This window comes from Oryctolagus cuniculus, chromosome 1 (assembly GCF_964237555.1).
Source record: "Oryctolagus cuniculus chromosome 1, mOryCun1.1, whole genome shotgun sequence".
Lineage (NCBI taxonomy): Eukaryota > Metazoa > Chordata > Mammalia > Lagomorpha > Leporidae > Oryctolagus > Oryctolagus cuniculus.
The window spans coordinates 4996067-5022599 of NC_091432.1; the positions used below are offsets into that span (position 1 = coordinate 4996067).

Below are 26533 nucleotides of genomic sequence, written 5' to 3' on the forward strand. Positions count from 1 at the left end.
ACGGGTTCAGGGAGACTGGGAGAGTTTCGGGTGACGTGAGCGGGCAAGGTTTCAGAAGCCACACCCGGCTCCTACCTCTGGATTTTTGTGTAATGGAAAGATTATGCAAACGTTACTTTTGTTGAAAAACTTGATTTTCAACTTCTAAAAGCTTTGAATTAAAAAAAAAACCTAGTTCTTTCAAGGGCTAATCTTTTAAGTTTTTTTTTTTTTTTTTTTTTTTTTTTGACAGGCAGAGTGGACAGTGAGAGAGAGAGACAGAGAGAAAGGTCTTCCTTTGCCGTTGGTTCACCCTCCAATGGCCGCCGCGGCCGGCGCGCTGCGGCCGGCGCAGCGCGCTGATCCGATGGCAGGAGCCAGGAGCCAGGTGCTTTTCCTGGTCTCCCATGGGGTGCAGGGCCCAAGCACCTGGGCCATCCTCCACTGCACTCCCTGGCCACAGCAGAGGGCTGGCCTGGAAGAGGGGCAACCGGGACAGAATCCGGCGCCCCGACCGGGACTAGAACCCGGTGTGCCGGCGCCGCTAGGCGGAGGATTAGCCTAGTGAGCCGCGGCGCCGGCCCCTAATCTTTTAAGTTTAGCTTCTAAATATATCCTACAAATCTTTCGATTCTATTTGAGTCTGGAAAATTTTAGCACTCACTTTGAAGGGGACTTTTGATTAATTCTTAGTCCCATTTGAACACTTAATTAAACTCATTTGAAAATTTGAAATCTATTAATTATAGTCAACTTCCTCTAGTTATTTTAAGCTTTCTAATTGATTTAAAAAATCTTGATATAGGTAACTCCTGGAAATTGAAAATAAGAGTCAAATTAAGCTCTTAAAATTTTCCATTTTTAAGATTTATTTATTTGAAAGGCAGAGTTACAGAGGAAGAGATAAATGGGGGGTGGGGCGGGGAGAGAGAGTTTCCATCCGCTGGTTCACTCCCCAAATGGGTGCAATAGCTGGGGCTGAGCAGGCTGAAGCCAGGAGCTTCTTCCTGGTCTCCCACAGGGGTGCAGGGGCCCAGGGGCTTAGGCCTCCCTCTGCTGCCTTTCAGGTCACTGGCAGGGAGCTGCATTGGAAGTGGAGCAGCCCAGACTCTGATGTTGCCCGTATGGGATGCAGGCATCGCAGGAGCTGGCTGAACCCACTGCGCTGCAACGTGGCCCTGCTCTTAAAATTTTCTTGAGAATTCCTGTGCTGTTTTATGTTTTATTTTTAGAAACAGCTTAATTGTGATATTATGAAAATGCAATAAATTGCACATGTATTTGAAGTGTGCACTTTGACAAAATTTGAAAAGTGTGCGTGTTTGTGACACCGTCAGCAGAGTGTGGATGGTGAGAACCTCCGTCTCCTTGGGGATCCCTCACTCTGCCCGCTCTGCTCCTCTCCCCCACGCAGCCCGGGAGCTGCCCTCTGTTACTGTCACGTGCGCTTTCTGGAATTCTCCAGAAATGGACTCATACAGTATGCATTCCATTTTATCTGCCTTCTTTCTCTCAGCATGGTGGCTTTGAGTGGCAGCAACACTCAGATTGGGACATTGTTGCGTGTGCTAATAGTTTCTTGTTTTTTAACTGCTAAGTAGTATTCCGTTACATGGATATCACATAATTTATCCTTTCATTGTATGTCATTCAGTTGCTCCCAGTTTTTGGCAACTACATAGAAACCTGCTTAGAATGTTGTGTGCAACTACATAGAAACCTGCTTAGAATGTTGGACGTATATTTCCTTTCCTGATGGCCAAATGCCTGGTACTGGAATGGCTGGGTTGTATGGGCACTCCGTGTTTATCTTAAACTGCCAAGCTCTTCCAAAGTGTTTGTACTGGTTTCCATTCCCGTTGGCAGTCTGTGAAAAAGTGGAATTAAAGGATAAGTTTGTTTTGGTGCAATTTTGTTTTTGTTTTTAAAGATTTATTTATTTGAAAGGTAGGGTTACAGAGAAAGAGTAAGAGACAGAAAAATCTTCCATCCACTGGTCACTCCCCAAATGACTGCAACAGCCAGGACTGGGCCAGGCCGAAGCCAGGGGCCAGGGGCTTTATCTGGGTCTCTCATGTGGGTGCAGGGGCCCGAGCACTTGGGCCATCTTCTACTGCTTTCCCAGGCCATTAGCAGGGAACTGGATTGGAAGTGCAGCAGCCAGCAAACAAACTGGTGCCCATGTGGAGTGCCACTGTCGCAGGCTGTGGCTTTATACCTGCTACTTCACAATGCTGGCCCCTGGTGCAAAGAATTTTGAAATTCATGCATGTAAATGGGAAATATGGAAAATGCATGTTATGAAAAAAATTAAGTGTGGATTTCAAGATTTTTTTGCATTAAAATAAACGTTTTTTATTCATCTTTTTTCCATAAACATTTAAAAAAAATTTTTTTTTTGACAGGCAGAGTGGACAGTGAGAGAGAGAGAGAGAGAGAAAGGTCTTCCTTTGCCACTGGTTCACCCTCCAATGGCCGCCGCGGCTGGCGCGCTGCGGCCGGCGCACCGTGCTGATCCGATGGCAGGAGCCAGGTACTTATCCTGGTCTCCCATGGGGTGCAGGGCCCAAGCACTTGGGCCATCCTCCACTGCACTCCCGGGCCACAGCAGAGAGCTGGCCTGGAAGAGGGGCAACCGGGACAGAATCCGGCGCCCCGACCGGGACTAGAACCCGGTGTGCCAGCGCCGCAAGGCAGAGGATTAGCCTAGTGAGCCGCGGCGCCGACTTTTCCATAAACATTTTACAGTCCCTTCAAGTTGCAGTACGGGATACGGTCAGTCTTTAGTCTCAGGCATTTAAATGGTTGTATGGCCGTACCTCACTCTGGGATCCATTTTTATTATCTGGTGACGAATGATACTGAACATCTTTTTATGTGTGTACTTGTCATCTGCCAATAGACATGTAAAATTCCTACCTCAAATCACAAGTTTAAAGCAATCACTCGGTTCTGATTGGAGTCCCAAGACTGACTGGTTGCCCTGAGCTGAGCGGATTCCCTTACACCTTGAAGTGTGTCATGTAACAGGGGTCACACGGATTCCTCAGCACAGAATTATCAATGCTTGTTGATCCTTCATTTTATATCTTCCTGGAATTAAGGAAGTTCATCTAATGAGGAATTAAAGTACATAATCTCAGACTATAGTCAGTTATTTTCCTAGGCAACTTGTGGCATTCCTTTCTTAACTAGGTAACTTTTTTTTTTTTTAAATAATTTAAGAGACTCCTGGCCAGGATAGAACTGGGTCGTGGCCTTTGACTCTGAAGCACAGCCCTGCTTCACTGCCACTTTGCCTCCAAATGGGGATGGCCTCACAGCCATGTGCCCCAGATAGAAGCATCTCGCCGCCCTTGCTCCTCTCAGATAACGGCAGTTCTGCCCAGGCTGGTAACCGTTTGACTGATTCAATCACTGTTTAAGGCTTCGTTTCTTATTCACTCCGGCCACAGAGTAGGCAGAGTTAGATGCTGGTATCTGCCAAGTAGCAGTTGTAAAACCATGCCAGTGGCCCAGGACCGCTAGAGTTTCAGCTCTGGGCCTGGCATTTCCCCCTGTTTCTTAAATCTTTTCGGACAAGGGGGAAAGGAACCTGCAGCTTGCGAGTTCTTGTTTTCCGGTCAGACTTGGTTACCAAGACATCGCCTGGAGCCAGTGCCGCCTTCCTCCTTTCCCAAGGTTCACCTCCTGGAAGTGGTGAGAACCTTGGCCTCTCCCTGGCCGGAGGGCTGCGGCCATCAGATTCTTGTTGGGAGCCAGCGTTGCATGATGCAAGGTGGGGGGTTGCAGTCCCGCTGCGGGAGCCCAGGAGGCTTGTGGGCAGGGAGTGACCTCCCTGGGCTCGGCTCCTGCAGCCTGCCCACCCTCCCATGGTGGAGGCTGACATGGCCCCCTTGGGCTTCCCGGAAAAGGACACTTGAGTTGGAGGGAAGTTGACAGGAGGTTGTCTTAGGCTTTTGCTCTGCGGGAGATTTTTTTTTCCCTCCTGATTATTTTGCTGTAATAAAATCCATGGTTTAGTCCACTTGGGCTGCTATGACTAGATTATCTTAGGGTAACCTGTGGACGACAGAAAGTCTGAGATGGAGGGGTCTGGGCTTGTTCATCAGGGGCCGTGGGGACAAGGCGCCTTCCCTCAGCCTCTCTGGCCCCTTCCCGAGGGTGGCCCCTTTGGGACTTCATCTCCTCTTTGTGCTGTCGCTGTGGGGTTAGGCTTGAGCATAGGAATCTGGGGGACACGAACCTTCAGAGCGTCCCACAAGTTGTTTACCATCTTAGCCGTTTTTGCACGCACGGCTCTTACTGTAATACGGCCGTCGCCACCATTCATCTCCCAAGCCCTTCTTGCAGAACCAAGGCTCTGCAGCCATTTGACAGCAGCTCCCGTTTCCCACCCGCCCCAGCCCCTGGCAGACCCCATTCCACACTGTGGGTACCACATAGAAACGGAATCATACTGCATTTGTCGTCCTGTGACTGCATACTGCAATTATAGTGTTCTCAGAGTTGGTCCACGCTATAGCCTACGTCAGAATTCCCTCCCTAGTTAAGGCTGAATATTCCATCCTGTGGACTTGCTCTCTCTCATCCGTTGACGGGCATTTGGGTGGCTTCCATGCTTTAGCCACTGTGAATGATGCTGCTAGCAACATCGGTGTGCAAAAAGAGCTTGCATTTGATTCTTGAGGGTGTGTACCTGCAGGTGGAACTGCTGGATCCAGCGGTCACCGTCTGATCATTTGAGGATCTGCCCGGCTGCTTCCCGAGTGGCTGCACTGTTTTGTATCCCCACCAGCCGCGTATGAGGGTCCCAGTTTCTCCACTTCCTTACCAACACTTACGTTTTTGGCAGTGCCCATCGTAATGGGTGTGAGGTTATTTCTCAGTGTGGTTTTTGTTTTTAAACATTTCCTTTTTATTTTTCCCTCTGGTACTTTTATAGTCTTTTTAAAAAAGATGATTTATTTGAGAGGTAGAGTTAAAGACAGTGAGAGGGAGAGACAGAAAGGTTTGCCATCCTCTGGTTCACTCTCCAAATGGCCACAGAGCCCGGAGCTGGGCCTGTGCTGGGCCAGTCTGAAGCCAGGAGCTTCTTCCGGGTCTCCCGTGTGGGGCAGGGGCCGCAGGCAGAGGCTCGACCCACACGCCACAGCGTCTCTCCTTTGGTGTAGCTTTTCTTGCATTTCCTTATCGACTAGTGGTGTTGAGCATCTTTTCATGTGCTTCCTGGCCATTTAGAGTCGTCTTTGGAGAAACGTCCATTCAAGTCCTTTGCCCATTTTGAATTGTGTTTTTTTGTTGTTGAGTTTTGGGAGTTCTTTATGTAGTATGGATATTAATCCCTTATCAGATATATGATTTGTAAATATTTTATTCTATTCTGTGGATTGCCTTTTTACCCTGTTTATAGTGGTTTTTTTTTTTTTTTTTTTTTGATGGAGAATGTCGCAAAGTTTTTATGGAATTCCAATTTGTATATCTTTGCTTTTGTGCCTTGTATCATATCTCAAAACTCCTGGTTAAACCCAGTGTCACAAAGCTTTTCTCCTGTGTTTTCTTCTAAGAATATTACAGTTTTAGGTTTTGCATTTAGGTCAGGGGTCCATTTGGGTTAATTTCTGTACAGCAGTTCCCCTTTCCCACAGTTTTGCGTTCTGTGATTTCAGTTATCTGTGGTCAGCTGTGGTCTGAAAATATTAAATGAAATTTCCAGAATTAAACAATGTGTTTTATTTCTTTATTTGAAAGGCAAAATGACAGAGAGTGAGCAAGCGAGCGAGCTTGCATCTGCTGGTTCACTCCTCAAATGGCTACAACAGTTAGAATTGTACCAGGCCGAAGCCAGTAGCCTAAAACTCCCTCCTGTCTCCTGTGTGGGTGGCAGAGGCCCATCTTGGCCCATCGTCTGCTGCTTTTCCCAAGCGCATCAGCAGGGAGCTGTATCAGAACCAGCACTCTGATATGGGATGCTGGCGTTGCAGGCAGTGGCCTAACCCGCTGTGCCACAAAGCAAGCCCCCAGAAAAAGTAATTCCTAAGTTTTCAGTTGCACCTGCTCTGAGTGGTGTGAAGGAATTTCACATCGTCCCGCCTGGGTGTGCCTCATCCTTTGCCCAGTGTGTCCATGCCACACACGCCGCCTGCTGGTCTGTCACTTGGTGGCATCTCGATTAGCAGAGGTGACCTGAGGGTTGCAGGGCTTGTGTTCAAGAATTGTGTGCGTGGTCTGCTGATGCTGAGTCATGGAGCCCACGGCATCCCCTTGTCACCGCATGGAGAGGAAGGGTGAGACCGTACAGTCAGGTGCTTTGGCAGACAGGCTGCATCTGCACAACTCTTATTCCAGTATATCGTTATAACTGTTCTATTAGAGTTCATCTCCTACTGTGCCTGATCTAGAAATTAAACTTTGTCGTAGGTATGTATGCATATATATAGATGTATATATAATATATACATATATAATAAGAACAGTATATGTAGGCTTTGGTACTTTCTCAAGTTTCAGACATCCAGTTGGGGGCATCTTAGAACACATCTTTGTGGACTACTATATATGATGATAGATAAGGATTGACTTTATTCTTTTGCAAAAGCTTTATTATTAAAATTGTGCATTGACTTATTTTCAACTACTTGAAAGAGAGACAGAGACGGAGACAGAGAGAGAGAGAGAGAGAGAGAGAGATCAGTCTTCCATCTGCTGGTTCCCTCCCCAAATGGCTGCAACAGCCAGGGCTGGGCAAGGCTGAAGCCAGGAGTCAGAAACCTTATCTGGGTCTCCCATGTGGGTGGCAAAGGTCCAAACACCTGAGGTACCTTCTGCTGCACCCCAGGGTGCATTAGCAAGAAGCTGGATTGGAAGTGGAGGTGCCGGGGTTGTACTGGCACTCTGACGTGGGTTACTGGCTCCTGTGGTGATGTGATGAGAGGAGGTGAGGGGATGCCGTGGGCATCGTGACTCGGCATTAGGAGACCACATACAGATTTCTTGAACACAAGCCCTGCAATACCACAACCGTTGGGTCACCTCTGCTAACCGAGAGGCCACCAAGTGACAGACCAGCAGGCGGTGTGTGCAGCATGGACACACTGGGCAAAGGATGAGGCACACCCAGGCGGGGCGGTGTGAAATTCCTTCACACCACTAGAGCAGGTGCAACTGAAAACCTGTGGGCTTATGCACTCAGCAGCAGATGGAAGAATCAGCAAACTTTAGAAGATGAGTAAATTGGTGGGGCCGGGGCTGTGGCGTAGTGGGTAGAGCCGCCACCTCCAGTGCTGACATCCCTAATGGGCACCGGTTCTAGTCCCAGCTGCTCCACTTCTGATCCAGCTCTCTGCTATGGCCTGGGAAGGCAGTAGAAGATGGCTCACGTCCTTGGGCCCCTGCACCCACGTGGGAGACCTGGAAGAATCTCCTGGCTTCTGGCTCCGGATCGGTGCAGCTCTGGCTGTTGTGGCCATCTGGGGAGTGAACCAGTGGATGGAAGACCTCTCTCTCTGTCCCTGCCTCTCTGTAACTCTGCCTCTCAAATAAATAAAAAAATTTTTTTTAAAAAAAAGGCAAGTAGATTGAGATGATCTAGTCGAGGATCTGAAAGAAAAAAGAAGGAAAATGACAGAGCCTCCGAGATGTGTGGGACACAAGTGAATCAGATGTGCATGGTGGGTGTTCTAGGTGAGGACAGAAAGGGTCGGAAAGGGGGTTTGAAGCAACAAGGCTGGAAACTGCCGCATTTGATAAGACAGCAACGCAGGTGTCCAAGAAGCCTGGCCAGCTCCACCTAGGACAGACTCAGAGGTTCTAGTTAACTGGTGAAAAGCTGAGTCTTGGAAGCCACACTGAGCGTTCATGGGGCCCCAGGCATCTTTGATAGATTATCAGCTCATTTCTCCTTGGGAGCCTCGGGCCGGAGGGCAGTGGGACGAACCTGATGCCGTCTGGGGCAGAACCTGCGATGTCATCGTCTGACCCTGGGCTCTCGTGCCCTGCCCTCTGCTGTCTTCAGGGATCATTTGTCGCTCTCACCCCTGAATAACCGTCAGGCAAGCTGCCTTCACACTTGCCCTGCAGGTAGTCTATCTTTCACTAGATTCCCTTCCCCAAGTATTTCTAGAGACATCCAAGGAACGCTTCTGTACACCACCGAGGTTGGAGCACATAAGGGCCCGAGAATATTTGTCCAATAAATGAGATCTTCCTGGGTTGCTTGTTTCCCTGGCCAGCTGTCTAAGCACTGCCTCTGCTGTGTGTTCTCTGCCTCTGCCTGCCTCGGAGCTGTTTCTCTGCTCCTCACACCGTTTGGCCTTAAACATGCAAGCAGGCACGTCTCATCACTTCTCAAAGCGTGGCTGTTACAAGTATTGCCGGGACCTTTTGTGCCCGGTCTTGGTTGGGGGCCGTCCCGCACCTAAGGCAGGAGATGGTGGCTGCAAAGAACAAGGCACTGGGGTGGGTCAGCTCCAGGCTGCAGCGTGCTAGGAAAGTGGAAGGTCCGTGCCGGGTACAAGCACGCCCCAGGGTGAGACTGGTCATCCTCGCCAGCAACCGCCCAGTTTTGAGGACAGTGAAGCACTCTGTCACGCTGGCCAAAACTGGTGTCTGTCACCACAGCGGCAGTGATATTGAATCAGGCAGTGTGGAAAATGCTGTAGGGTTTGCACACTGGTGACCACTGATGCAGAAGATTCTCATGTCAGTAAAAGTGTGCCAGAACAGAGAGAGGATCTATCTACCTCCATGAGGGTGGCAGGGGCCCATGTACTTGAGGTATCTCCTGCTGCCTCCCAGGATGCACCTGTACAGGAAGCTGCATTGGAAGTGGAGGCGGGACTTGATCCCAGGCACTCCTATAAGGGATGCAGGCATCCCAAGTGGTGGCTTAACATTGTATGCCACGATGCCTGCTTCCAGAGCTTATAAAAAATAAATATTGCCGTGAATTTCACAAAATTTTATTGAGTGCTTGGGGTTAGCAGAATGGAATTACAATAAAAAATGTTTGTCCCCAAAGTGGAATTCAATCCTTATTTAGCTCAAGAAAAATAGAATAATCATAACTTAATAACGGCAGCCTCTCCACAGCCCATCAACCATAGGGGTCTCCACTGTCAGTCACTGCCCTCCAGGACACGAGTGGAGCCGACTGCTTGCGTCTGGGCTTTCGCTCTCGCTGGTATGCCTTTTGTGTGTGGAACCCTTCGTAGTTTTACTGTTTTGTCAGGCAGCTCTCATCGGCACGGTTAAGGTCACGGTTAAGACTGCAGTCTCGCTGTTCGTGGATGACAGACCTGAGACACTCAGTGGCTCACTCAGCCTTGCTAGGAAGAGGCAGAGCCGCGGCTGAAAGTAGCCATCTGAGCCTAGCTGCGTCTCCCCAGGGAGCAGGATGCGTGTGGCGGAGGGCTGCAGCCTGCGGGGCTGGCTGCGTGTCCCCAGGGAGCAGGATGCCCGTCGCAGAGGGTTGCAGCCTGCGGGGCTGGCTGCGTGTCCCCAGGGAGCAGGATGCCTGTCGCAGAGGGCTGCAGCCTGCGGGGCTGGAGGCACCAACCCGAGACCTTGTCCTCTCCTCCTCCAGCTGAGTGCCTGAGGGATATTTGCAGGCGGTACAGGAGCCATCGGCCGCGGGGCTTGTGGCCAACTGGGAGTCCACCTCCCCACTGCGCCTGCCCCAGGCTGCTTCCGTAAGATCTTCCGGCTTTGCTCAGCCTTCCTGCCTTCTCTTCTCACCGCCCCACTCCAGCTGTTACAAACAGCTGTTTGTGTTCTGGTGGACCTGAGCCATGTCTTTCTATTTCTGATATTCTTAAATGACAGTTTCAATATCTGGCAGAATAAGTTCTCCACGATGTCGTTCTGGGTTTTCTCGCCGACTGAGTGGATCAAGGCAGGCATGCATTGTTACTGTGCAGTATTCCGAGAAGCTGTTCTTGCCTCGGGCAGTTACTGTGCCTCTGCGGTGTGCGTGGCTCACCGTGAGGTTGCCAGAGGATGTGACAGCGTGGCCTGCTGTGGGTTGAGTGTCCCCACTGGAACCCATGGTGCTTCAGTCCCCGTTGTGAGGTATTATAAAAGGTGATTGGACTGTGAGTGGACCAACCCACGGCTGGATGGATGGGTTATCAAATGACTGGGTCTGTTAGAGAAGCCAGCGTGGCTCTGGACTCACCCCGTGGTACATGGCTCTGCAGGGTCCCCCTCAGCCAGAGGGACCTCAGCAGGTGCAGCTGCAGGAATTTGGACTTCTCAGCCTTCAGAGCCGTGAGCCAGATAAACCTCTTTCCTTGTAAATGACGTTTACAAGTGTTCTGTCGACAGAAAACAAACCCAGACAGCCCCTGCCGCGGTTGCTAACCCTGCGGCTGGGGAGAGGAATGCGTGTGCTCACCCACAGAGCGGCAGTGTGTACTGTCTGTCGGGTGCACAGTGCTGCGTGCAGACACACGCGCGAAGTTGCCGTGGTTAGAGCGTGGGCTCTGGCATCAGGCAGAGTTTGGACTGAGGCCTTCACCTGCCCTGTGACCTCTGGCAAGTTCCTTGGTCGCTTTGAGCCTTGGTTTCCCCATCTATAAAATGGGAGCAGCAAGAGCTTCCTCTTGGGACTGTTGGGTGTGTGTTTGGGGAGAGCATTGTGCAAAGTGACATAGTGTGGTGCCGGGCACCTGGTGCGCGCATCGTCCTGTGGCCGTGTTACCGGAACCAGCAGGGAACAGCTGCAGGGGAGTCTGTGGAGACCATATAAGGCACTTCAAAAGTTGGTGGGAAATGGAATTTTTTTAAAAAGATGTTTATTTTGGTGCAAAAAAAGTTGGAATCCATGCATACTTTTTTTATTTGACAGGTAGAGTTATAGACAGTTAGAGAGACAGAAAGATCTTCCTTCCATTGGTTCACCCCCCAAATGACCACTATGGCTGGCACTGCACGAATCTGAAGCCAGGAGCCAGGTACTTCTTCCTGGTCTCCCATGTGGGTGCAGGGCCCAAGCACTTGGGCCATCCTCCACTGCCCTCCCGGGCCACAGCAGAGAGCTGGACTGGAAGAGGGGCAACCGGGACTAGAACCCGGTGCCCATATGGGATGCCGGCACCGCAGGCGGAGGATCAGCCAAGTGAGCCACGGCGCCGGCCCCCATGCATACTCTTTTCATAATATGCCTTTCCATACACTTTCTGAAATACTCTTATAGAAGTCTCGGGACTTGCAAGGGGAGGGGCCGTATCAGGCTTGCTGGGTGAGCTGGTCCTTGAACGTGTCACCATATGTGGTCATGGAGAGGTCAGGAAGGCACCCAGGGGTGGCATCAGAGCAGTGAGAAGATCCAGGCCCCAGGCAGAGGGCAGGGGAGAGGCCATGGAAACCCCCAAGGGCAGAGACTTGTGCCTGCCTTGGGTGCTGCACCCACAGACTTGCGCTCAGGAAGCTCCGTGGCAAGTGTGGGTGCTGGTGGTGAGGGTTGGGCAAGGCCTTCATCCTGTGAACCCCAAGGGTGTGTGGGGATTTGAGCTGCTTGGGCCAGGGACCTCCAGAGGTGACTGGGAAGCAGTGGGCAGGCCGAGGGGGACTGGAGAGTCAGGCCAGGGCGGTTGCTGGCTCTCACATTCCCCGGCGATGCAAGCGTGCGGTGGGCAAGGGGTGGCCGTGGGAGGGAGGGGCAGGTTCAGTGTCCCGGGAAGAGAGTTGTCATGGGTGAACTGGGGAGGAGTCGGAGGGCGCCGATGAGCAACCCCGTCTTCATCTTGAAATGCAGCATCGGAAAGGCCACCCTATTCGTGCAGCTGAAGTAGCCAACCCCAGGACCTTTGGCCAGGGAGGAAGAGGAGAGGCAGACTGATACAGGGGTTTAGGTGGGGACAGTGAAGCCCAGCTCAGAATTTCCTGAGAAAATCGAGTTAGCTGGAGAGCAGGGCAGTTAGCCCCGAGAACTTCCACGCAGCTGAAGAAGACGTTTCGGAGGGTGCAGAGGCTGGTGGAGCCTCGAGGAGCCCCAGCTGGTTTCCCCCAGGTCTCACGCCCCGGGGCCCTCCTTTTTCTGATCTGACAGTTCCTGGACGAGACTTGCATCTCGCGTGTGTCTGGGTGAGGCTGGCAGCAAGGGCTGGGGCTTTCCCTGTGCCTCCGGGGCGGCGTAGGTGGGGGCCGAACTGCCTGCCAGCAAAGGGGTCCACATGGAGCAAAACAGCATGGATGTGGCTCTGGGAGGCTTAGGTTTTCTGTCGCATTTTAGGTGTATTCTGGGGAGGCATTTTGGAGACGGATTCTCCCAGCATACTCAAAATATGAGCTTGTAACCCTGGGTCTGTTTTTCTCCTGTTTCTTGATTTTCATGGTTCCCGTGCTAGGACTTTGGAATGAGGTTTGGTCAGCAGAAAAGACAGGGCATTGCTGCCAAAAAGGGAGGTACTTAGAGACTAAAGTCCCAAGATAAGGGGTGGTGTGCATCTTGTGAGAAAAGCTCCGTGGCCAGTCCCGTGTCCAGGCTCCTCTCTCGCTCGTGCAGACCTGAGTCAGTTTGCCTTTCTCTGATGGCCGCTTGGCCACTACTGGGGAGAGCACACAGCTTACAGAGATGTCCTCCAACTCCGGGGTCAGCCTAGGGGCAAAGGGCAGAGGCCACCATTCCTAGCAGTTCTGTGGCCCCAAAAGAGCATTTCAGCTACTGCCTCTTTGAGGTTTTTGTTCCAGATCAGTCAATCCAGCCTCAGGGACCTTGCCCTTGCACATAACAGAGTCTCATAGCAGGTTACCAAGTGCTGATCCAAAGGGCTACTGTTTAACTTTACAAAACACTTTTCATATTTCAGCTAAGTAATGCTTGGACCTGGCACAGATATCTTAAGTGTTTGAAAGCCTTTTGTTCTCTCTCCCTAGTAGCCCACTTCCCCTCCTTGGAGGCCACCTCTGGATAAATTATCTGTCTTTTGAGAGATGGTTTGTCTGGTAAAATAAAAATAGAGTTCTATTCTTTTTTCCTTCTACATCAAATTTCCTCCTATACCTTCTCCCTGTTCCAACATCTTTTATTTTTTTTTTTAAATGTATTTATTTATTTGAAAGAGGAAGAAAGAAAGGTCCTCCATCCACTGGTTCACTCTCCAGATGGCCAGAAGGAGCCTGTGCACTGGGGCCATCTTCTGCTGCTTTCCCAGGCCGCAGCAGAGAGCTGGATTGGAAGTGGAGCAGCGGTAATTGAACTGGTGCCAGTATTTGTCACAGGCATTGGCTCCACCCACTGTGCCACAGGGCCACCCTCCACATTTTTTGTTTTCTTTTATCCACTTGTTTATGGAAAAACATATCATGTTTACAAAACACTTTTTTTTTTTTTTTTTTTTTTGCTTTCATCATGAAGGTCATGATAGTTGTTTGTGGGCATTTTTTTTTTTTGATAAGATTTATTTTTTTGAAAGGTGGAGAGAGAGAGTTCTTCCATCCACTGGCTCACTCCTTAAATGCCTGCAACAGCCCGGGGTGGGTCAGACTGGAGAGGGAAGCCAGGACTCCATCTGTGTCTCTCTTGTGGGTGTCAGGAATGCAGGCACCGGGACCAGCATCTGCTGCCTCCTGGCACAGTGGCAGGAGGCAGAGTAGCTGGAACCCGACTGGCGTGACGTGGGCTGTGGGTGGTGGCTTAACCCACTGCTTCACAGTGCGCAGCCCAACGTACGTACAAGGGGTCTTCAAGTAGTTCGAGGAAAATGCATATTCTGAAAAGTTGCATGGGCTTCAACATGGTTTTTACACACACACACACACACACAAAAACACCCAGAAAACTTCTGGCTGCGTCAGCGTGTCTGCACAGGATCGCAATTGAGGCTAGAAAAGGACAAGGTTGGAGCAAATCCTCGTCAGAGCAGCATGGCCTCTGCTGAAGTTGAAGGGCAAACGTCAGTCCACGGTGAGGTTGTCGCTGCCTGATGGGAAGGCTGCGGGGACGCTGCCCCAGAGGAGTCCCGTTTGCTCGTGGATAGCTCGTTTTCAGAAGGGATGAGGCGGTGCTGAGCGTGAGTGCCGCCGCAGCAGACCGTCCACAGCAACTTGCAAGGGAAAAACTGATCTTGTTCATGCCCTATCCGGGCTGGGGAACCTTTGTTCTGCCAAGGGCCCTTTGGATATTTATAACATCATTTGCTGGCCATACAAAAGTATCAAAAGTTAGCCTGCTAGGGGATGGCGCTGTGGCACAGTGGGTTAACGCCCTGGCCTGAAGCACTGGCATCCCATATGGGCGCCCGTTCTAGTCTGGCTGCTCCAGTTCCAATCCAGCTCTCTGCTATGGCCTGGGAAAGCAGTAGAAGATGGCCCACGTCCTTGGGCCCCTGCACCCACGTGGGAGACCCGGAAGTTCCTGGCTCCTGGCTTCAGGTCAGCTCAGCTCCAGTTGTTGCAGCCATCTGGGGAGTGAACCAGTGGATGGAAGACCTCTCTCTCTCTCTCTCTCTCTGCCTCTCTCTGTAACTCTCTTTCAACTAAATAAAATAAATCTTAAAAAAAAAAAAAAAGCCTGCTGCAGATTTATTGAATTTCGATCCTGTCTGTGGTTGCCTTGGCGGGCCTTGTACGGCCTGCGGACTGGGTTTCCTCAGCCCTGCAAAGTGAAGAGGACTGACGGACAGTTAACAGTAGGAATGATGGCCAGCACTGTAGATGTCACAGTTGCTTCAGCTTACGCAACTCTGGCAGAGCAAAGTTTTTGCATGGTGGGTAGCCAGGCTGTCGCACCAGGTCAGCCGCGCACAACTTCCATGGAAGTTTCCAACAAGTGGCATCGACATCCTGGAGCTTTTTCTCTGACGATGAGGATGTAAGCTGAAGACGTCAGAGCGCTGGCTCCCGACAGGTGGCAGTGGTCCAGTCAAAGCAAAAGCAGAGGTCACGGTGGCCACTTCTTGGGAACGCGCGTTGGCTTCGCGTCGGGCCAGGGCGCAGTAACGTCTGCTTGTTAGGAGGGCGTTTTGAGCTAGCCCAGGCCTTGGGAGGAGACTGCAGGAAACCTCCACCAGGGTCCCCCTCCGCTCTGACGACAAGCCTGTTCACTCCTCTCTTGAGCAGGGCAATTTTGCAAGTTTCAGTGGGAAATCATTAGGCTTCCGTCATACAGTCTTGATTTGGCTCCTTCTGACTTTTAATTTTCTGATCTCCAAAAGGCATCTATTTTTCTTCATTCATAGTATAAACATAGGGGCTGGCATGTGATGTTGGGGTAAGCCTCGGCCTGCAGCGCCGGCATGCCGTGTGGGTGCTGGGTTGTGTCCCCGCTGCTCCTCTTCTGATCCAGCTCCCTGCTAATGCATCTGGGAAGGCAGTGGAAGATGGCCCAACTGCTTGGGCCCTGCACCTGCACGGGAGACCTGAGGGAAGCTCCTGGGTCCTGGTTGCAGAACAGCCCAGCTCTGGCCGTTGTGGCCATCTGGGGAGTGAAGCAGTGCATAGAAGGCCTTTCTCTCTGTCTCTCCCTCTCTCTGTAATGCTACCACTCAAATAAATAAATAAATATCTTTGAAAAAATAATGTAAAAACAGTCTGTGCTGCCATGCTTAAATCCCCAGGACTGTCAGCTCACTGGGATGGACCAAACGATCGATATCGTCGCCTACAAAAGTGTCTAAATTCTGTGGAACTCATGTTGAGAAATCGTATTGATTTCTGTCTTTTAATTCCGTTTTCCATGAACTGTTAAAAATGTCCTCATACATAAAAACAAAACAATGTAGTGGATGTCTCTGGGCCCACCCACAGGTTAAGGAATAAAAGGTTAGGAGAGTTTAAGCCCCCTCTCTGCCCCCCTCATTTGAAGCCCCTGACCCCCACAGCTGCTCTGACTCAGGTGAAAACCATTCCCCCACCCATAAAGCAGTATCTGAGTAACTCCCGGTTTAGTTTTGCCTGTATTGGAGTATCTCAGGGTGAGTCGTCCGTGCAGGTGCACACGGCTCTTGTCCGTTTTGCCGCTCAGGAGCTTCCTCCCGTGCCCCCACGCGTTCACCCCTCCATGGCCAGGAGGCCCACGAGCGGCTCTCGTTTCTCATTCTCAGGACCAACCGAGCCGTGAACATCCTGGGACGCGGGTCTGGGGCCCGTGAGCGAGAGTCTGCAGAGTGTAATGAGGAGAGGAATTGCTGGCCCGTCTCACTCCTGGGTCATGGGGAACTCGCTTTGCAGGGTGCTTGCACTTGACCGACCCTTCTTGGCCGTGCAGAGCACTGGGTGCTGTCTGATGACAGTGCTCGGGGAGGATTTTCCTGTTTCTCCGGCTGCTTGGTCACAAGGCTGGAGACAGGTGCTTTTCCTTGCAGGTGGGAAAAGTAGATGGGTCACTTCAGGCTCACTCTCGCCAGGCCGCACTTTCTGGAAGTCAGCTTCAACTGGGACTGAGAGCTGCTTCGATTTCCCACGTCTGCTGGGGAGTAGGCTGCCAGCACCACAGTGCTGCTGTGGAGGGGGTTTGGGTCACACTCAGGGCTGTCAGGCTTAGGACTGGAAATCTGGGGCGTCCCTCCAAACTCGGGCAACACTGATTTGTCCCGTCTGGCCACTCTGTGAATCTACAACAGGACATGAAGTTTCTGCCCCGGGCAGGTCCTGCTGGGCTAGGCCCACTCTGGCCCACGGCGGTGTAGACAGGGTTGCTTAGAGAGTGGGATTAGCACACAGGCAATTATCAGAACATGTCTTCACGGATTTTGAAAATGACACACTCTGACTCCCATTGTCTCTGATGGCAAATCCCTACTTTCATATAGTGTAGTTTCCAACTATTTTGTTGTTTTAGCCTTTTGGTTGCTGAAATCCCCTGTAATAATTCTCACATATTTTGCATTCCTGGGTAGACCGTGTGAAACCTCATTGTTATCCTGCTGCTGCTAAGTCCATCTGGGTAGGTGTTAATTTCAGGCTGGCCTGATTCTTGTTTTTTTAAAGAAATTTTAAAATGTTTGAATTTAAAAAATGTATTTTCATTTTAAATTTGAAGACAGAGATAGACAAGATAAATCTTCCATCTGCTGGTTTACTCCCAAATGCCCACAACAGCCAGGGCTGGGACAGACTGAAGCCAGGAGTCAGGAATTCTGTCCAAGTCTCCCATGTGGGTGGCAGGGACCCAAGGACTTGAGCTGGCATCTGCTGCCTTCCAGGGTGCACAGTAGCAGGAAGCTGGATTGGAAATGCAGTAGCCGGACTCGAACCAGGCGGTGTGGCACGGGTATGTGGATTTCCAAAGCAGCGACTTAACTGCTGCGGCCCAAGCCGCTGCCTCTCAGGCTGTTAGATTCCCGGGGTCTGGATGCTGAAGAGGCTGCCTCTTTTATTTTGTACATACGGATCATTATCTTCTTGCAGTGTCTTACCCCTCCTCCCTCCCTCCCTCCAGAAGCCTTTTCCTCCTGTAGGCTGGAGGAGGGCCCTGGAGCAGCCAGCACTCACAACTGCCATTCGTGCATGGCCACAAGCTGTGATTCTGTAGCATCCTGGACACTTCACCTCCACGAAGCAGGAACTGGGGCTCTACACCGGGTGCTGCTGCTTGGGTTCCCTCTTCTGGAGAGGGATGGATGTTCACGTGCCTTACCACTTTCAGTCATTCGCTGCCTGCCTGGCCTCAGGTGCCCTGCCACAGGGTCATCCCCTGAGCTGCCCAGGGGTCAGTCAGTGGCCCCTGGGACCCACCAGGCTGCAGACTGGCTCTCCTTCCAAGAGCAGCTGGCTTTCCCGCATGCCTCCTGAAGTGGAAGGCGAGGTGGCCACTGCCCAGTGACCTGCTCCTAAGGCCACTGCCTAGTGACCTGCTCCTAAGTCAAAGGTCATCTTTTTTGCGGAACTCTACCTTAGTCATAATTATATTTAAAAATCAAAAAGAATCTTTCCTCCAGAATACCTGTTTCTTTTTCATGGATTTATTTGAGAGGCAGAGAAAGAGCGAGATGCCCCTTTTTGCTGGTTCACTCCCCAGATGCCAGCAGTGGCCTCTGGCTGGGACTGAGCTGGGACCTGTGACCTCAGCTCAGGTCTCCCACGTGGGTGGTGAGGTCCCAATGGCTTGAGCTATTACCACTGCCTCTCAGGTTGCACTTTCTTAGGAAGCTGGAGTCAGGAGTCCAGTCCAGGATGGGACACAGTGTGGGACACAGGCACCTTAACTAACCAGTGCAAGATTATTATTTTTTTAGAGATTTATTTATTTATTTGAAAGGCAAAGTTACGGAGAGGCAGAGGCAGAGAGAGAGAGGTCTTCCATCCACTGGTTTGCTCCCCAGATGGCCACAATGGCCAGAGCTGTGCTGATCTGATGAAGCCAGGAGCCAGGAACTTCCTCCGGGTCTCCCATGTGGGTTCAGGGGCCCAAGGACTTGGGCCATCTTCTACTGCTATCCCAGGCCATAGCAGAGAGCTGGATCGGAAGTGGAGCAGCTGGGACTTGAACCAGCATCCATATGGGATACCGGCGCTGCAGGTGGCAGCTTTACCTCCTGTGCCACAGCGCCGGCCCCACCAGTGCAAGATTAAACAAAACCACCCAGCCTGTTTTTTTTTCACGTTCATTTCTCTGGTGCGTCTGTTTACTCCCCCGCTTTCTGTCCATGGGTGCAGTGTTTTCCATTGCCTGGGTTCTGCAAACGCCCTCCGAGTCCTGCAGTTGCAGGCACTGCCTTCCTGGTGTGGTCTGTGCTGTGGCTTGGCCTGGTGCAGTGATCACCTGCTGCCCTCTTCCTCTCGTTCCATTTGCAGAGGCTCTCATCCCTTTGTCCGGGCTCTGCCCTGCAGCTTTCCCTCCTTTGCTGAGGAAATGCCCTGGAGTAGGTGCGTCCCAAGGCCCTCCTGCCTCCCCAGAGGCCCCGCCCTGCTTCAGGGTGGACTTTTGCCCCTTTGCTATCAGCCTGCTTGTCATGCTGATCACATCATAAGGTCAGTTTGCCCTCAGAGCCCTATCGGACATCTTTTTTTTTTTTTTTTTTTTTTTTTTTTTTTTTTTTTTTTTACAGATTCAGTTAGTTATTTAAGTGGCAGAGTTACAGAGAAAGAAAGAGAGATAGAAAGGGGATCTTTCATCCACTCCTTCCCAAAAGACCACAATGGCCGGATCTAGGCCAGTTCAAAACCGGGAGTTTCTTCTGGTCTCCCACGTGGGTGCAGGGACCCAAGCACGTGGGCCATCTCCTGCTGCTTTCCCAGGCACATCAACAGGGAGCTGGATCAGAAGTGGAGCAGCCAGGACTTTAACCAGCACCCATATGGGATGTTGGTGCTTCAGGTGAAAGCTTAACCTGCTGTGCCACAGTGCTGGCCCCGGGCAGGTTCTTTTAAGCCAGAACATTTGCACAGTGGTTAAGATGCTGCTTGAGACGCTCATATCCCACATGGGAGTGCCGGGGTTCAAGTCCCAGCTCCACCTCTCACCCACCTTCCTGCAAATGCACACCCTGGAAGGCAGCAGGTGTTGGCTCAAGTACTCAGGTGCATGCCACCCACCCGGGAGACCTGGTTAGAGTTCTGGACTTCTGACTTCTGCCGAGCCCAGACCTGGCTATTGCAAGCATTTAGAGAGTGAACTAGCGGACAGATCTTTCTCTGTCTTATCTGTCTCTCTCTGTCACTTTACCTTTCAAATAAATAAAATTTTATTTTTAAAAAAGGGAGACTAATTCGTAATTCCTGAAATCCTTAAGCTAAGTTGGCTGCTGCCTCTGCTGCGTCTTGGGTTCAGCTCTCCTCCTCACACAGATCCAGGCCTGAATCTGCAGTATCTGTTTTTAGGTGCCTCACTGAACCAGTCCTAGTGCTGTTTTTCCTCTTTAAGCCTTGGCAGAGTGCTCACACTCTGTGTTTTCTTTTGTGCTTGGCAGGGTAACCATGCTTCCACGCTTGGACTTCTGTAGGCCAGGGCCAAGGAGCCACAGTGGTGGCACCCTTAGGAAAAGAGGCACCAAAATGTTAGGAAAAGAGGTGCAGAATAGAGAGGGGGCAGTACACGAATTTACAGCCAGACCGAATGTATTCAGAGACAATCAGCTCGCAGATGTGGGTGACCAACTGCCCGCGTGCCCATGATGGAACACGGGGCAGAAGGCCCTGACCCCCAGGGGCTGGGCCTTTGTATATTTTAGGAGGGCTGGGATGGGACTGGGGGTGGGGTAGGGGGCAGCAGGCAGAGGGGAATTCCAGAAACTGGTCTTTCAGGTGGCTGTAAGGGGTGGGGTGTGAAGGCAGTAGGGTATGAGACCCAATTGAGAGTCAAGGGCAGGGAATACATTCCAGTGTTTATCTTTTTTGGGCAATAAGGGAGAATGGCTGAGGCTTATCATTGCGCCATCAGGCATGGTGTGGGCCTCTTCACGTGACTTCCAGACCTTGGCTTTCCCGTGGTCATCTGGCTCTCTGCACCGAGAGGTATGAGCGGATCTGCAGTCTTGGTTTGCCTTCACTGCTTATCTCAGGCTTGCTTCCCTTCCTTTCTCCTCCTCTGCCTTCGGCTCTTGGTCCTGACTACAGACAGTTCTCGCTTCCCGTGACCTGGTCTCCTGGCTTCCCCACCAGCCTTTCCCATCCGGCCCTTCCAGGTACGTAGAGACTAACTCAATATTAGCAGCCCAAATTCTGTCCTTTCTTTTTTAAAAAATGAATACATTTTTATTTTTTATTTGAAAGACAGGGAGAGTCAGAGAAAGCCAGACAGAGATCGTCCATTTGCTGGTTCACTCCCCACATGTCTGCAGTAGCCAGGACTGGGCCAGGCTGAAGCTGGAACCTCCCCACGGGTGGCAGGAACTCAAGCACTTGGGCCATTATCTGCAGCCTCCCAGGGTGTGGCGCATCAGCAGGAAGCTCCATCAGAAGCCTGGTAGTCCAGCCGGCGGTGTGGCTTAATAGGCTAATCCTCTGCCTGCTGCGCTGGCACACGGGGTTCTAGTCCTGGTCGGGGCACTGGATTCTGTCCCGGTTGCTCCTCTTCCAGTCCAGCTCTCTGCTGTGGCCCGGGAGTGCAGTGGAGGATGGCCCAGGTCCTTGGTCCCTGCACCCGCATGGGAGACCAGGAGAAGCACCTGGCTCCTGGCTTCGGATCAGTGCGGTGCGCCGTCTGCAGCGGCCATTGGAGGGTGAACCAAGAGCAAAAGGAAGACCTTTTTCTCTGTCTCTCTCTCTCTCACTGTCCACTCTGCCTGTTAAAAAAAAAAAAAAAAAAAAAAAAAAAAAAAGCCTGGTAGTCCAGACTTGAACCAGGTACTCCAACGTGGGATGTTGGTGTCTCTAGCGACGGCTCAGGCCACCATGCCCACAGCCACTCCTGTCCTTTCTTTACCACGTGAACCTCTAGAGAGCTCTTGGTGCCGGAGCTGAGGAAGTGCTCGCCCTCCGACAGCCCTTCCCTTGTCTAGTTCGACCTCGCGATAGCATCCCTGTTTTACTAAAATATCCAGAGGGCAGCCAGTAGAGTTTTCCATTGATTTTCTGTTGTGCTGTGGGGCCAGGAGGGAATGCAGATCATCGACTTTGCAGCTGGGGCTTCACGACTATGGATTCTAGCGGTCGCTTTTGAATTTCTGCTGCTGCCTGCGCTGCTGGTTTGCCGCGTACTCTCTGTTAGGAAAGGAGTTGCAGATTGGAGCCTTGTCACACGGGGCACCAAAATGTTAGGAAAAGCGGTGCAGAGTAGAGAGGGGGCAGTGCACGAATTCACAGCCAGACCAAGTTCATTCAGAGACAATCAGCTCGCAGAGTGGTGACCAGCTGCCCACGTGCCCAGGATGGAACCCGGCAGAGGCTAGGGATGGGGGCGGGGGCAGAAGGCAGAGGGGAATTCCAGAAACTGGTCTTTCAGGTGGCCTTGGGGCTGGGTACAAAGGCAATAGGGTGTGAGACCCAATTGAGAGTCAAGGGCAGGAATACACCCCAGTGTTTATCTCTCTCCTGGGCGAAGAGCAGGAATGGTTGAGGTTTATGTCCTTGTTCTTTCACCTTCTGTTCCAGAGAAGGGAAATGCAGAGACAAACCCTAGGGTCACACTGTAGGGTTCAAATTCTTGGCTAATTAAAGTATAACAAGAGAGTACAACCTAGATGGTAAAAATTTATCTATGTAGGGGCCGGCGCTGTGGCCTAGCAGGTAAGGCCTGTGGTGCCGGCATTCTTTGTGGGTCCGAGTCCTGGCTGCTCTACTTCCAATCCAGCTCTCTGCTATGGCCTGGGAAAGCAGTAGAAGATGGCCCAAGTCCTTGGGCTCCTGCACCCACGTGGGAGACCTGGAAGAAGCTCCTGGCTTCAGATCGGCTCAGCTCTGGCCGTTGCAGCCATGTGGGAAATGAACCAGGGGATGGAAGACTTCTCTCTCTCTGCCTCTGCCTATCTGTAGCTCTGCCTTTCAAATAAATATATAAATAAATCTTTAAAAAAAAATTTATGGGGGCCGGCGCCGTGGCTCACTTGGTTAATCCTCTGCCCGCGGCACTGGCATCCCATATGGACGCCGGTTCTAGTTCCGGTTGCTCCTCTTCCAGTCCAGCTCTCTGCTGTGGCCCGGGAGGGCAGTAGAGGATGGTCCAAATGCTTGGGCCCCTGCACCCGCATGGGAAACCAGGAGGAAGCACCTGGCTTCGGATCAGTGCAGCACCGGCCGTTGTGGCTATTTGGGGAGTGAACCAATGGAAGGAAGATCTTTCTCTCTGTTTCTCTTTCTCTCACTGTCTGTAACTCTACATGTCAAATAAATAATTATGTATGTCGGGGATGGTATTGTGGCGTAAGGGGTTAAGCTGCCACCTAAGATGCCAGCATCTCATACGTGCACCGGTTCCAGTCCCAGCTGCTGCGCTTGTAATCCAGCTCCCTACTAATGTTTCTGGGAAAGCAGCTGAAGATAGCCTAGGTCCTGGGAGCCCTGCACCCACATTGGGAACCTGACTAAAGCCCCTGACTTCAGCCTGGCCCTGCCCCGGCCCTTGTGGCCTTTTGGGGATTGAACCAGTGAATGGAAAATCTTTCTCTGTGTCTCTCCGTCTCTCTGTAACTCTATCTTTCAGATAAAAAAAAAAAAGAATTATATATTTAAAATGTAGCACTCATGTGAGTATTCATAGCAATATTACTCATAATAGCCAAAAGGCAGAAACAGCTGAAAGGTAGATAAACAAAAGATGATCTTTCTGCACAATGGAATATTAGTCAGCCATGAAAAGGGGTGAAACACGGAGCCGTGTGTCACCACGGACGCACCTTGAGGACACTGTGCTGAGTGAGGGAAGTGTTTTGTGACTTCTCCCAAAATGTCTGAACAGGCTAATCTTTGAAGACAGCAGATCAGCAGCTGCCGGGGCTGGGGGGAGGGAGCAATGGGAGAGACTGCAGATGGTATCAGGTTTCTTCTTGGATGTTGGGATTGTTCTGGAATTCGGTAGTGGCGCTGACTGCTCAACCTGGTAAATGTGCTCAGATTCACCGAATCGTATTGAAAACGGTGAAGACTCAGAGTTAACAGAAGTAACGGGCTGAAGTGTGCTCCCATCACGCCGCTGTTTCTCCTCCGCATCAGAGCGCTGTGTGTGTTTGGACATGCTTGTGGCCAGAGTGTGTGCATCAGGCCCACGTGCTGGACTTCCTAAACGGTCACGTCCCTAGGCAGGCCCTGGTCATGTTGCCTTAGCACGTTTTGTTTAGTCATATGCCTACTGTTGAGGGCTTGGGCTGTTTCCAGGACTTTGTGATTATTGGTAATGGTAAGCCTTATTTTCAGTGTTTTATAGATTTTAAAATAATTCTGCTGCCTCTACTATGCCAGGCACTTCAGAAGTACTTTATAAATATTTATTGGGTTGGCTGTGCTTGCTGGACAATTGGACAAGTGCAGGTTAGCTATAATTGCCTGTTGTTCCATTGTTTCAAACAAGATAATAACCCTTAAATTATGCACCTTTCAGTAAGAGTGGTACATTTTATTATTTTTTTAAATTAATTTTTTTGACAGAGTTAGACAGTGAGAGAGACAGAGAGAAATGTCTTCCTTTTCCTTTGGTTCACCCCCCAAATGGCTGCTACAGCTGGTGTGTTGCGGCCGGGGCGCTGCGCCGATCCGCAGGCAGGAGCCAGGTGCTTCCCCTGGTCTCCCATGCGGGTGCAGGGCCCAAGCACTTGGGCCATCCTCCACTGCTCTCCCGGGCCACAGCAGAGAGCTGGACTGGAAGAGGAGCAACTGGAACAGAATCCGGCGCCCCGACCGGGACTAGAACCCAGGGTGCCAGCGCTGGAGGCGGAAGATTAGCCAAGTGAGTTGTGGCGCTGGCCAAGAGCGGCACATTTTAAGTTTGTCAGCCCTCTGTGTACTTTTTTCCAGATGTAAAGTAGTTTGCTTGCCTTTTCTAATCACAAAGGTAATCACTGCTGAGTATCAGGATTCTGGTATGGCCCTTATCTTCTAGAGATCTCACAGAGCCCCACACTGGGAAGGAGTGGCTTCTTATCTCTCTGCCACTGTCTTCATCATCCCCATTCATCTTGAATGACCATCCTTTGAGAGTCCTGGGATGCCATTGTCTTCTTATCTGGAGATCGGGTCCCTCTTGTTTGCAAATAAGGAGGAGGAACAGAGTGCTGACCAGAGCGGCACCCTGAGTTCCAAACTGTGTTCTTCCCCCACTCTCCTTTTCTCTTGCCTTGAGACTTTCTGTGTACTTTTCCATGACCCATTTCAAGTTTGTCTGTCACGTGGCTCTTTTGCCGACTGGAAGGCGTGGACTTCAGGCCTCTTTCTCTTCCCTTTGTTGTCCCGCCCGCCGGTCACTAGGCTGATCTCCTTTCCCTTTTGTACCGTCTGCCCTGCAAGCCTCGACATGGCCGTTCTGTTTCTGAAGCTAACATAGCTGACCTATGCCTGGCTTTCCCCTTCAGTTATTTTTCAAAGAACAAGGAAGATCTCAAACCCTGTGTATCCTCTGAAACCCTCTTATTCAGCTCACAGCTAACTTCAGAGTCAGAGCGAGAGCCCAGGAGACTCCTGGGCCTTCCTGGTGTCACTGGAGGGAAGGCCGTGGAAGCCGTGGGAAAAATCAGGGGTGAGACAGAGTGGAGTGCAAGGCTTTACTGGGGACAGGGCATCCATCAGGACGGAAGGGACAGAGAGCGCCCAGCCGCTCGGACCGGGGAGAGCGAGGTTACATGGTTGAATGGAGAGAATACACCTGGGCAGGCCAGGCGGGCGGCTCAGCAAAGAGCAGAGAGCTGAGTGCCGGTCTGTTTGGACTTCCTAGGTTTTTAGGGCAGTCTGTTTACCCGCCGCCCCCTGTCCTCCAGGACAAAGAATGGAGAGTCCTGGTGGGAGGGTTTGTTGGGTGAGAATTAGTAAATTCTTCCCCAGATTTGCTGGCAGATTAGGAGGGCTTCCCTTAGGGTCTGTGAAAGTTTTATTGCCCTGTGTTATCAGGTCAGGTGGCCCCTTTGGTCCTGAGAGAGAATTCTCCCTGGAGCTTTCCTGGGGGAAGGGCTGGGTCACCTGGGAGGTCATCAGGGTCTGGGCAGGACTTTGAAGTGCAGGATGCTGGGCTTCTGGAGCTCCCACAGTGGGTGCTGGGCTTCAGGCCTGTCCCGCACACAGAGGGTAGATTTCTGACTTCCTGCCTAACACTGGTGCTGGCGCAGCCTCCTTGCCAGCTGTCCTCCGGCCCTCGGTTCTCTTGTGGATGGCTGGCAGCTTGTGCCCATGTCGCTCGCAGCCGTGCAGGGATATGGACCAGAGACAGGAAATGAATGGTGGCGCGGACCGAGAGCAGGTGCTTTTCCCGGGGCTGCAGATGCATGTCCGGGAGGCGGGCCACTGCTTTTCCTGACGGATGCTGATGGCTGAAATGTTTTCATCTCGGGACTGGGCAGCGATCTGTTGGACGACAGCCCACCTGTCAGAGGCCATTGCTTCAGCCTTCTTGTCCTTGCTCTCCTCCATGGATTTTAAGCCCAAAGTCGACTTCCTACCCTTTCTTTCCCCGCTGATTCAAGACTTCTGCAGAAAGTCTGTTCTGGGGTCGTCGCTGCTGGGTGGGCTTGAAGCAGACAGATTAGGATGTGGAGGGTGGAAGGTGGTGGGGCTCCTTTCTGCTGTTTAACTGAGCTGGGGCTTAAGGAAGCAACCCTCACTGCGAATGATGTAGTGGGCACGCAGCTTTCTGCCTCAGAGCCCTGCCTGTCTAAATTCCCAGGGACAGTGCCATAGTGTGGGGAAAGTGAAATCGGAATTCTGGGCTGGTTTTGCATCTGCTGGTTGGTTTTTCCTCTGTTAGAATTAAATAGTTATAAAAGAATGCAACAATAAAATAACCGCGCAGCCCTAAACAGCAGCCACAGGGAACTCGTCCCAGGGGAGCTCTGCTTCCTCCTAGCGGTCCTGGAGGGGAGAGGGGTCACCTTGAGGAGACCGAGGCCCCAGGGGGTGGACTAAGAGGGCCAGCAGCTGTGCAGGGCTGAGCTCAGACCCAGACTTGTCTCTTTGCCCTTGCCTGTGCTGGCCAGAGCACCCCACCCCCCACCCCCCACCCCGGGGAGCCTTGTGCTATGCTCCGCCTCCCCTGGCT

At 51.5% G+C, this 26533-nt stretch overlaps 1 protein-coding gene across 3 annotated transcripts in view; it reads left to right on the forward strand.

Moving 5' to 3' along the window:
- PC (pyruvate carboxylase) overlaps nucleotides 1–26533 on the forward strand; it is a 95815-nt gene that overhangs the window by 7146 nt on the left and 62136 nt on the right. Inside the window, exon 1 of one of the 3 annotated variants that reach the window (XM_051830874.2) lies at nucleotides 20387–20543. The exons of the other annotated variants lie outside the window; for them this stretch is intronic. The gene's annotated coding sequence lies outside the window, so the exon portion shown is untranslated. Of the gene's footprint in view, nucleotides 1–20386; nucleotides 20544–26533 lie in introns of those variants that run through there. 3 annotated transcript variants of the gene reach the window in all.